Raw genomic sequence first — 10,957 nt, 5'->3', positions numbered from 1 at the left:
CGCCGCTTCGCATGCGGGAGGTAGGGGGATCGATACCCCCAGTGTCCACAATTTTCATTTTCAACCTTTTTACGCCACCAAACGTTTTATCACCTCTTCGCCGTTGATTACTTCCCCTCGCCACCGGCTGCTCTGCGTCGTCTGTGAGGAGCTTAAGTGTCTCGGCGACTTCGTGTCTGTTGCTGCTTCGTCAATATAACCCAATTGACAAACTGAGTGACACAAGTGCAGGTGCCTATCAGACCCCGCAGAACAACATAGCTACTGGGAGGCTGCCACCAAGCCCGTGATAGATGAGTGAGTCTGCGGCTGCTGAGGCAGATTGAGTAACCCCGAGTTAGGGTGCGGTAGTAGTTTGTCTTACGGATTGAGAAATGCGCGCGCACAGAAACTGAGTGAATGCGTCACCTGTGTGTGTGTGAGTGAACGGTAGAGAGGGAGAGGGAGTGACACAGAGTGGGAGAGATATTGGGAGAGAGAGATGAACGCTTGGGTGCGCTGACGTGCGTTGCGTTTGAAGATGCTGAGGATAGCAGGAAAGGGGAGAGTGTGGAGCGTATTAAAGGCGTGCGCACATCGATTCTATCCCACAAACGACGGCAAAGCATGTAGCTGTTAAGGTTGTGGCCGTTTGAGTGTGCGTTAGGTGTGGTAGGGTGTTTGTGGGAGTGTATGCTGGTGTGCTTTGAGCGCGTCGATTGGTGTGCGTTGTGTCTGTGTATGAGGGCGCTTAGCTCAAATGATAGAGCGCCCGCTTCGCATGCGGGAGGTAGGGGGATCGATACCCCCAGTGTCCACAATTTTCATTTTCAACCTTTTTACGCCACCAAACGTTTTATCACCTCTTCGCCGTTGATTACCCCCCCTCGCCACCGGCTGCTCTGCGTCGTCTTTGAGGAGCTTAAGTGTCTCGACGACTTCGTATCTGTTGCTGCTTCGTCAATATAACCCAATTGACAAACTGAGTGACACAAGTGCAGGTGCCTGTCAGACCCCGCAGAACAACATAGCTACTGGGAGGCTGCCACCAAGCCCGTGATAGATGAGTGAGTCTGCGGCTGCTGAGGCAGATTGAGTAACCCTGAGTTAGGGTGCGGTAGTAGTTTGTCTTACGGATTGAGAAATGCGCGCGCACAGAAACTGAGTGAATGCGTCACCTGTGTGTGTGTGTGTGTGAGTGAACAGTAGAGAGGGAGAGGGAGTGACACAGAGTGGGAGAGATATTGGGAGAGAGAGATGAACGCTTGGGTGCGCTGACGTGCGTTGCGTTTGAAGATGCTGAGGATAGCAAGAAAGGGGAGAGTGTGGAGCGTATTAAAGGCGTGCGCACATCGATTCTATCCCACAAACGACGGCAAAGCATGTAGCTGTTAAGGTTGTGGCCGTTTGAGTGTGCGTTAGGTGTGGTAGGGTGTTTGTGGGAGTGTATGCTGGTGTGCTTTGAGCGCGTCGATTGGTGTGCGTTGTGTCTGTGTATGAGGGCGCTTAGCTCAAATGATAGAGCGCCCGCTTCGCATGCGGGAGGTAGAGGGATCCATACCCCCAGTGTCCACAATTTTCATTTTCAACCTTTTTACGCCACCAAACGTTTTATCACCTCTTCGCCGTTGATTACCCCCCCCCCCTCGCCACCGGCTGCTCTGCGTCGTCTTTGAGGAGCTTAAGTGTCTCGGCGACTTCGTATCTGTTGCTGCTTCGTCAATATACCCCAATTGACAAACTGAATGACACAAGTGCGGGTGCCTATCAGACCCCCGCAGAACAACATAGCTACTGAGAGGCTGCCGCCAAGCCCGTGATAGATGAGTGAGTCTGCGGCTGCTGAGGCAGATTGAGTAACCCTGAGTTAGGGTGCGGTAGTAGTTTGTCTTACGGATTGAGAAATGCGCGCGCACAGAAACTGAGTGAATGCGTCACCTGTGTGTGTGTGTGTGTGTGTGAGAGTGAAAGGTAGAGAGGGAGAGGGAGTGACACAGAGTGAGAGAGATAGTGGGAGAGAGAGATGAACGCTTGGGTGCGCTGACGTGCGTTGCGTTTGAAGATGCTGAGGATAGCAGGAAAGGGGAGAGTGTGGAGCGTATTAAAGGCGTGCGCACATCGATTCTATCCCACAAACGACGGCAAAGCATGTAGCTATTAGGGTTGTGGCCGTTTGAGTGTGCGTTAGGTGTGGTAGGGTGTTTGTGGGAGTGTATGCTGGTGTGCTTTGAGCGCGTCGATTGGTGTGCGTTGTGTCTGTGTATGAGGGCGCTTAGCTCAAATGGTAGAGCGCCCGCTTCGCATGCGGGAGGTAGGGGGATCGATACCCCCAGTGTCCACAATTTTCATTTTCAACCTTTTTACGCCACCAAACGTTTTATCACCTCTTCGCCGTTGATTACTTCCCCTCGCCACCGGCTGCTCTGCGTCGTCTTTGAGGAGCTTAAGTGTCTCGGCGACTTCGTGTCTGTTGCTGCTTCGTCAATATAACCCAATTGACAAACTGAGTGACACAAGTGCAGGTGCCTATCAGACCCCGCAGAACAACATAGCTACTGGGAGGCTGCCGCCAAGCCCGTGATAGATGAGTGAGTCTGCGGCTGCTGAGGCAGATTGAGTTACTGTGAGCTAGGGTGCGGTAGTAGTTTGTCCTACGGATTGAGAAATGCACGCGCACAGAAACTGAGTGAATGCGTCACCTGTGTGTGTGAGTGAAAGGTAGAGAGGGAGAGAGAGAGTGACACAGAGTGAGAGAGATAGTGGGAGAGAGAGATGAACGCTTGGGTGCGCTGACGTGCGTTGCGTTTGAAGGTGCTGAGGATAGCAGGAAAGGGGAGAGTGAGGAGCGTATTAAAAGCGTGCGCACATCGATTCTATCCCACGAACGACGGCAAAGCATGTAGCTGTTTAGGTTGTGGCCGTTTGAGTGTGCGGTAGGTGTGGTAGGGTGTTTGTGGGAGTGTATGCTGGTGTGCTTTGAGCGCGTCGATTGGTGTGCGTTGTGCCTGTGTATGAGGGCGCTTAGCTCAAATGGTAGAGCGCCCCCTTCGCATGCGGGAGGTAGGGGGATCGATACCCCCAGTGTCCACAATTTTCATTTTCAACCTTTTTACGCCACCAAACGTTTTATCACCTCTTTCGCGTGGATTACCCCCCCCCCCTCGCCACCGGCTGCTCTGCGTCGTCTTTGAGGAGCTTAAGTGTCTCGGCGACTTCGTATCTGTTGCTGCTTCGTCAATATAACCCAATTGACAAACTGAATGACACAAGTGCGGGTGCCTATCAGACCCCGCAGAACAACATAGCTACTGGGAGGCTGCCGCCAAGCCCGTGATAGATGAGTGAGTCTGCGGCTGCTGAGGCAGATTGAGTAACCCTGAGTTAGGGTGCGGTAGTAGTTTGTCTTACGGATTGAGAAATGCGCGCGCACAGAAACTGAGTGAATGCGTCACCTGTGTGTGTGTGTGTGTGTGTGTGAGAGTGAAAGGTAGAGAGGGAGAGGGAGTGACACAGAGTGAGAGAGATAGTGGGAGAGAGAGATGAACGCTTGGGTGCGCTGACGTGCGTTGCGTTTGAAGATGCTGAGGATAGCAGGAAAGGGGAGAGTGTGGAGCGTATTAAAGGCGTGCGCACATCGATTCTATCCCACAAACGACGGCAAAGCATGTAGCTGTTAAGGTTGTGGCCGTTTGAGTGTGCGTTAGGTGTGGTAGGGTGTTTGTGGGAGTGTATGCTGGTGTGCTTTGAGCGCGTCGATTGGTGTGCGTTGTGTCTGTGTATGAGGGCGCTTAGCTCAAATGGTAGAGCGCCCGCTTCGCATGCGGGAGGTAGGGGGATCGATACCCCCAGTGTCCACAATTTTCATTTTCAACCTTTTTACGCCACCAAACGTTTTATCATCTCTTCGCCGTTGATTACCCCCCCCCCTCGCCATCGGCTGCTCTGCGTCGTCTTTGAGGAGCTTAAGTGTCTCGGCGACTTCGTATCTGTTGCTGCTTCGTCAATATAACCCAATTGACAAACTGAGTGACACAAGTGCAGGTGCCTATCAGACCTCGCAGAACAACATAGCTACTGGGAGGCTGCCGCCAAGCCCGTGATAGATGAGTGACCCCATGGCGTGCGATAGCGACTCCAGGCGCTTGACGCCTCCCACTAGAGTGGGGAGCGATGAGGTCTGTAGATGAGCTCAGGCTCTGACCTGTGGCTGCAGCAGCCAGCTCGTACGTAGTCTGCGGCTGCTGAGGCAGATTGAGTAACCCTGAGTTAGGGTGCGGTAGTAGTTTGTCTTACGGATTGAGAAATGCGCGCGCACAGAAACTGAGTGAATGCGTCACCTGTGTGTGTGTGTGTGTGTGTGTGTGTGAGTGAGAGGTAGAGAGGGAGAGGGAGTGACACAGAGTGAGAGAGATAGTGGGAGAGAGAGATGAACGCTTGGGTGCGCTGACGTGCGTTGCGTTTGAAGATGCTGAGGATAGCAGGAAAGGGGAGAGTGTGGAGCGTATTAAAGGCGTGCGCACATCGATTCTATCCCACAAACGACGGCAAAGCATGTAGCTGTTAAGGTTGTGGCCGTTTGAGTGTGCGTTGGGTGTGGTAGGGTGTTTGTGGGAGTGTATGCTGGTGTGCTTTAAGTGCGTCGATTGGTGTGCGTTGTGTCTGTGTATGAGGGCGCTTAGCTCAAATGGTAGAGCGCCCGCTTCGCATGCGGGAGGTAGGGGGATCGATACCCCCAGTGTCCACAATTTTCATTTTCAACCTTTTTACGCCACCAAACGTTTTATCACCTCTTCGCCGTTGATTACCCCCTCTCGCCACCGGCTGCTCTGCGTCGTCTTTGAGGAGCTTAAGTGTCTCGGCGACTTCGTATCTGTTGCTGCTTCGTCAATATAGCCCAATTGACAAACTGAATGACACAAGTGCGGGTGCCTATCAGACCCCGCAGAACAACATAGCTACTGGGAGGCTGCCGCCAAGCCCGTGATAGATGAGTGAGTCTGCGGCTGCTGAGGCAGATTGAGTAACCCTGAGTTAGGGTGCGGTAGTAGTTTGTCTTACGGATTGAGAAATGCGCGCGCACAGAAACTGAGTGAATGCGTCACCCGTGTGTGTGTGTGAGTGAAAGGTAGAGAGGGAGAGAGAGTGACACAGAGTGAGAGAGATAGTGGGAGAGAGAGATGAACGCTTGGGTGCGCTGACGTGCGTTGCGTTTGATGATGCTGAGGATAGCAGGAAAGGGGAGAGTGTGGAGCGTATTAAAGGCGTGCGCACATCGATTCTATCTCACAAACGACGGCAAAGCATGTAGCTGTTAAGGTTGTGGCCGTTTGAGTGTGCGTTGGGTGTGGTAGGGTGTTTGTGGGAGTGTATGCTGGTGTGCTTTGAGCGCGTCGATTGGTGTGCGTTGTGTCTGTGTATGAGGGCGCTTAGCTCAAATGGTAGAGCGCCCGCTTCGCATGCGGGAGGTAGGGGAATCGATACCCCCAGTGTCCACAATTTTCATTTTCAACCTTTTTACGCCACCAAACGTTTTATCACCTCTTCGCCGTTGATTACTTCCCCTCGCCACCGGCTGCTCTGCGTCGTCTGTGAGGAGCTTAAGTGTCTCGGCGACTTCGTGTCTGTTGCTGCTTCGTCAATATAACCCAATTGACAGACTGAGTGACACAAGTGCAGGTGCCTATCAGACCCCGCAGAACAACATAGCTACTGGGAGGCTGCCACCAAGCCCTTGATAGATGAGTGAGTCTGCGGCTGCTGAGGCAGATTGAGTAACCCTGAGTTAGGGTGCGGTAGTAGTTTGTCTTACGGATTGAGAAATGCGCGCGCACAGAAACTGAGTGAATGCGTCACCTGTGTGTGTGTGTGTGAGTGAACGGTAGAGAGGGAGAGAGAGTGACACAGAGTGAGAGAGATAGTGGGAGAGAGAGATGAACGCTTGGGTGCGCTGACGTGCGTTGCGTTTGATGATGCTGAGGATAGCAGGAAAGGGGAGAGTGTGGAGCGTATTAAAGGCGTGCGCACATCGATTCTATCTCACAAACGACGGCAAAGCATGTAGCTGTTAAGGTTGTGGCCGTTTGAGTGTGCGTTGGGTGTGGTAGAGTGTTTGTGGGAGTGTATGCTGGTGTGCTTTGAGCGCGTCGATTGGTGTGCGTTGTGTCTGTGTATGAGGGCGCTTAGCTCAAATGGTAGAGCGCCCGCTTCGCATGCGGGAGGTAGGGGGATCGATACCCCCAGTGTCCACAATTTTCATTTTCAACCTTTTTACGCCACCAAACGTTTTATCACCTCTTCGCCGTTGATTACCCCCTCTCGCCACCGGCTGCTCTGCGTCGTCTTTGAGGAGCTTAAGTGTCTCGGCGACTTCGTATCTGTTGCTGCTTCGTCAATATAACCCAATTGACAAACTGAATGACACAAGTGCGGGTGCCTATCAGACCCCGCAGAACAACATAGCTACTGGGAGGCTGCCGCCAAGCCCGTGATAGATGAGTGAGTCTGCGGCTGCTGAGGCAGATTGAGTAACCCTGAGTTAGGGTGCGGTAGTAGTTTGTATTACGGATTGAGAAATGCGCGCGCACAGAAACTGAGTGAATGTGTCACCTGTGTGTGTGTGTGTGTGAGTGAAAGGTAGAGAGGGAGAGAGAGTGACACAGAGTGAGAGAGATAGTGGGAGAGAGAGATGAACGCTTGGGTGCGCTGACGTGCGTTGCGTTTGAAGATGCTGAGGATAGCAGGAAAGGGGAGAGTGTGGAGCGTATTAAAGGCGTGCGCACATCGATTCTATCCCACAAACGACGGCAAAGCATGTAGCTGTTAAGGTTGTGGCCGTTTGAGTGTGCGTTGGGTGTGGTAGGGTGTTTGTGGGAGTGTATGCTGGTGTGCTTTGAGCGCGTCGATTGGTGTGCGTTGTGCCTGTGTATGAGGGCGCTTAGCTCAAATGGTAGAGCGCCCCCTTCGCATGCGGGAGGTAGGGGGATCGATACCCCCAGTGTCCACAATTTTCATTTTCAACCTTTTTACGCCACCAAACGTTTTATCACCTCTTCGCCGTTGATTACCCCCCCTCGCCACCGGCTGCTCTGCGTCGTCTTTGAGGAGCTTAAGTGTCTCGGCGACTTCGTGTCTGTTGCTGCTTCGTCAATATAACCCAATTGACAAACTGAGTGACACAAGTGCAGGTGCCTATCAGACCCCGCAGAACAACATAGCTACTGGGAGGCTGCCGCCAAGCCCGTGATAGATGAGTGAGTCTGCGGCTGCTGAGGCAGATTGAGTAACCCTGAGTTAGGGTGCGGTAGTAGTTTGTCTTACGGATTGAGAAATGCGCGCGCACAGAAACTGAGTGAATGCGTCACCTGTGTGTGTGTGTGAGTGAAAGGTAGAGAGGGAGAGAGAGTGACACAGAGTGAGAGAGATAGTGGGAGAGAGAGATGAACGCTTGGGTGCGCTGACGTGCGTTGCGTTTGAAGATGCTGAGGATAGCAGGAAAGGGGAGAGTGTGGAGCGTATTAAAGGCGTGCGCACATCGATTCTATCTCACAAACGACGGCAAAGCATGTAGCTGTTAAGGTTGTGGCCGTTTGAGTGTGCGTTGGGTGTGGTAGGGTGTTTGTGGGAGTGTATGCTGGTGTGCTTTGAGCGCGTCGATTGGTGTGCGTTGTGTCTGTGTATGAGGGCGCTTAGCTCAAATGGTAGAGCGCCCGCTTCGCATGCGGGAGGTAGGGGGATCGATACCCCCAGTGTCCACAATTTTCATTTTCAACCTTTTTACGCCACCAAACGTTTTATCACCTCTTCGCCGTTGATTACCCCCCCCCCCTCGCCACCGGCTGCTCTGCGTCGTCTTTGAGGAGCTTAAGTGTCTCGGCGACTTCGTATCTGTTGCTGCTTCGTCAATATAACCCCATTGACAAACTGAGTGACACAAGTGCAGGTGCCTATCAGACCCCGCAGAACAACATAGCTACTGGGAGGCTGCCGCCAAGCCCGTGATAGATGAGTGAGTCTGCGGCTGCTGAGGCAGATTGAGTAACCCCGAGTTAGGGTGCGGTAGTAGTTTGTCTTACGGATTGAGAAATGCGCGCGCACAGAAACTGAGTGAATGCGTCACCTGTGTGTGTGTGTGTGAGTGAACGGTAGAGAGGGAGAGGGAGTGACACAGAGTGGGAGAGATAGTGGGAGAGAGAGATGAACGCTTGGGTGCGCTGACGTGCGTTGCGTTTGAAGATGCTGAGGATAGCAGGAAAGGGGAGAGTGTGGAGCGTATTAAAGGCGTGCGCACATCGATTCTATCCCACAAACGACGGCAAAGCATGTAGCTGTTAAGGTTGTGGCCGTTTGGGTGTGCGTTAGGTGTGGTAGGGTGTTTGTGGGAGTGTATGCTGGTGTGCTTTGAGCGCGTCGATTGGTGTGCGGTGTGTCTGTGTATGAGGGCGCTTAGCTCAAATGGTAGAGCGCCCGCTTCGCATGCGGGAGGTAGGGGGATCGATACCCCCAGTGTCCACAATTTTCATTTTCAACCTTTTTACGCCACCAAACGTTTTATCATCTCTTCGCCGTTGATTACCCCCCCCCTTCCCCTCGGGTGCTCTGCGGCGTCTTTTAGGAGGTTAAGTGTCTCGGCGACTTCGTATCTGTTGCTGCTTCGTCAATATAACCCAATTGACAAACTGAGTGACACAAGTGCAGGTGCCTATCAGACCTCGCAGAACAACATAGCTACTGGGAGGCTGCCGCCAAGCCCGTGATAGATGAGTGAGTCTGCGGCTGCTGAGACAGATTGAGTAACCCTGAGTTAGGGTGCGGTAGTAGTTTGTCTTACGGATTGAGAAATGCGCGCGCACAGAAACTGAGTGAATGCGTCACCTGTGTGTGTGTGTGAGTGAAAGGTAGAGAGGGAGAGGGAGTGACACAGAGTGAGAGAGATAGTGGGAGAGAGAGATGAACGCTTGGGTGCGCTGACGTGCGTTGCGTTTGAAGATGCTGAGGATAGCAGGAAAGGGGAGAGTGTGGAGCGTATTAAAGGCGTGCGCACATCGATTCTATCCCACAAACGACGGCAAAGCATGTAGCTGTTAAGGTTGTGGCCGTTTGAGTGTGCGTTGGGTGTGGTAGGGTGTTTGTGGGAGTGTATGCTGGTGTGCTTTGAGCGCGTCGATTGGTGTGCGTTGTGTCTGTGTATGAGGGCGCTTAGCTCAAATGGTAGAGCGCCCGCTTCGCATGCGGGAGGTAGGGGAATCGATACCCCCAGTGTCCACAATTTTCATTTTCAACCTTTTTACGCCACCAAACGTTTTATCATCTCTTCGCCGTTGATTACCCCCCCCCCCTCGCCATCGGCTGCTCTGCGTCGTCTTTGAGGAGCTTAAGTGTCTCGGCGACTTCGTATCTGTTGCTGCTTCGTCAATATAACCCAATTGACAAACTGAGTGACACAAGTGCAGGTGCCTATCAGACCTCGCAGAACAACATAGCTACTGGGAGGCTGCCGCCAAGCCCGTGATAGATGAGTGAGTCTGCGGCTGCTGAGGCAGATTGAGTAACCCTGAGTTAGGGTGCGGTAGTAGTTTGTCTTACGGATTGAGAAATGCGCGCGCACAGAAGCTGAGTGAATGCGTCACCTGTGTGTGTGTGTGAGTGAAAGGTAGAGAGGGAGAGGGAGTGACACAGAGTGGGAGAGATAGTGGGAAAGAGAGATGAACGCTTGGGTGCGCTGACGTGCGCTGCGTTTGAAGATGCTGAGGATAGCAGGAAAGGGGAGAGTGTGGAGCGTATTAAAGGCGTGCGCACATCGATTCTATCCCACAAACGACGGCAAAGCATGTAGCTGTTAAGGTTGTGGCCGTTTGAGTGTGCGTTGGGTGTGGTAGGGTGTTTGTGGGAGTGTATGCTGGTGTGCTTTGAGCGCGTCGATTGGTGTGCGTTGTGTCTGCGTATGAGGGCGCTTAGCTCAAATGGTAGAGCGCCCGCTTCGCATGCGGGAGGTAGGGGGATCGATACCCCCAGTGTCCACAATTTTCATTTTCAACCTTTTTACGCCACCAAACGTTTTATCACCTCTTCGCCGTTGATTACCCCACCCCCTCGCCACCGGCTGCTCTGCGTCGTCTTTGAGGAGCTTAAGTGTCTCGGCGACTTCGTATCTGTTGCTGCTTCGTCAATATAACCCAATTGACAAACTGAGTGACACAAGTGCAGGTGCCTATCAGACCCCGCAGAACAACATAGCTACTGGGAGGCTGCCGCCAAGCCCGTGATAGATGAGTGAGTCTGCGGCTGCTGAGGCAGATTGAGTAACCCTGAGTTAGGGTGCGGTAGTAGTTTGTCTTACGGATTGAGAAATGCGCGCGCACAGAAGCTGAGTGAATGCGTCACCTGTGTGTGTGTGTGAGTGAAAGGTAGAGAGGGAGAGGGAGTGACACAGAGTGAGAGAGATAGTGGGAGAGAGAGATGAACGCTTGGGTGCGCTGACGTGCGTTGCGTTTGAAGATGCTGAGGATAGCAGCAAAGGGGAGAGTGTGGAGCGTATTAAAGGCGTGCGCACATCGATTCTATCCCACAAACGACGGCACAGCATGTAGCTGTTAAGGTTGTGGCCGTTTGAGTGTGCGTTGGGTGTGGTAGAGTGTTTGTGGGAGTGTATGCTGTTGTGCTTTGAGCGCGTCGATTGGTGTGCGTTGTGTCTGCGTATGAGGGCGCTTAGCTCAAATGGTAGAGCGCCCGCTTCGCATGCGGGAGGTAGGGGAATCGATACCCCCAGTGTCCACAATTTTCATTTTCAACCTTTTTACGCCACCACACGTTTTATTTCCTCTTCGCCGTTGATTACCCCCCCCCTCGCCACCGGCTGCTCTGCGTCGTCTTTGAGGAGCTTAAGTGTCTCGGCGACTTCGTATCTGTTGCTGCTTCGTCAATATAACCCAATTGACAACCTGAGTGACACAAGTGCAGGTGCCTATCAGACCCCGCAGAA

At 52.9% G+C, this 10,957-nt stretch overlaps 1 pseudogene across 1 annotated transcript; it reads left to right on the top strand.

The window, feature by feature from the left end:
* Positions 1 to 48, top strand: PITG_28806 (annotated as a pseudogene). The gene has a single exon. The product of its transcript is annotated as a tRNA-OTHER (tRNA).
* Positions 49 to 10,957: the final 10,909 nt, after the last annotated feature.

The sequence above is a fragment of the Phytophthora infestans genome, genomic scaffold (assembly GCF_000142945.1).
Source record: "Phytophthora infestans T30-4 supercont1.45 genomic scaffold, whole genome shotgun sequence".
Taxonomy (NCBI): Eukaryota; Oomycota; class Peronosporomycetes; order Peronosporales; family Peronosporaceae; genus Phytophthora; species Phytophthora infestans.
The sequence above is the reverse complement of the archived record's forward strand: the minus strand, read 5'-3'. Positions and strand labels throughout refer to the sequence as shown.